The following is a 1,475-nucleotide window of genomic DNA, read 5'->3' as shown; positions in this document are numbered from 1 at the left end:
ATTATTCAAACTAAACCACAAATATTCTGTTGAATACACACTGTAAATAATATTCTGAATGAATCTTATCATTTAATTATTCTAATTTACGTCTTGAACTGTTCTTTAAAAAAAACCTACGGTTGCTGATAATAATGATATAATTATTACAAATTTGATTGTTTCCAGCTTGTGTCCCCCGCTCACAACAAATTCTAAATGATACAAAAGATCTTATCAGTATTTTTTAAAAAGATTCAGGTGATATTTACCGTATATCTCAACTCCACATTTGTAAATGTGTATGATTTCTGTGGTTTTAGTCAGTTGGTGAAAAAGTTAAAACCACACTAGAGTCATTTTTTTTTCTTTTGAATCCCAAAAGATGTTCATTTGGTAAATGAAGAAATAAGAAGCACCATTTACCATGTTTCAGATTTTGCTCTTCGTAGCCCTACAAAGATTCTTCACAATTAACTGTGGAAGCAGTAGCATTGATAAAGTAATACCAGCATGACAGGGCCCTCAATACAATTAAGGATTAAAAAAAAAAAATGTTGGACATAATTTGTTGTGTTATTTTGTGTTGAAGTGTGTTTTCAGCCACTGCGTGCTAATTTGAATAAAACTTTGTGAAATTTAAGGGGAATTTTACCTTCTCTTTGTTCTGGTGTGATTGAAAAGTGTTTAGGTTGTTCTTCTTACTGTTGGATTTAAAAAAAAAATAAAAATAAAAAATAAAAAAATTCCATCAAATTTTCACCAGTGGGGAGTTGGTGTAATGGTCGTAGGTCAGAGGGAACTGAATTCCATTCAGGTATCCCATTCTTCAAAAAGAAAGAAAGAAAGAAAAAAAATACTGGAATGCATGGATTTCAACTATGTTTGCCTGAAGTTTCTTTTCCTTAGCTCTCAGTTTTAAACCCCCGTTTTTCCTTGTAATTACACATTGACCGTGGAGGTGAATGCAGGCAGGCATAAACTCTGAATTGTCTTTGTGTGGGCTGTGATGAACCGGTGACCGTTTCTGGATGTACCATGCCTCCTAACCAATAAGCTGCATGAGCTTCAACCCACCTGCCTGACCAAGGTAAATGGAATCCAAAACCTCCATTTCAGGGTTATGTGTGATTAATTGTTTGTGCTGTATCACGATGGACAGAGGGCGGTGCTTATTCGTCATCTAGACCAGGGGTCTGCAACCTGAGGCCTCGGAGCCACGGGCCTCTTTCATCCCTCCGTTGTGGCTCTTTAGTGTCGAAGACAAATGTAAAGAAATTGAATGGATAATAGGTTAGCAGTTTTTTTTCTTTTAGCTTACATTTTTGACATGTCAGACAGTTAAGTAAAATTAGGATATTTTTTTTTTCTTCTGTCAAAGTGGTTTATTCTTAGAATACCATAATCTCATTATTTACATGTGATGTACAAATATTTTGTTTGAAAACTGGATTCCACACCAACATTATGTTTATATTTGATTGTTGAAGAGAAAA

This window comes from Oryzias melastigma, linkage group LG4 (genome assembly GCF_002922805.2).
Source record: "Oryzias melastigma strain HK-1 linkage group LG4, ASM292280v2, whole genome shotgun sequence".
Lineage (NCBI taxonomy): Eukaryota > Metazoa > Chordata > Actinopteri > Beloniformes > Adrianichthyidae > Oryzias > Oryzias melastigma.
This window is presented reverse-complemented; position numbering follows the sequence as displayed.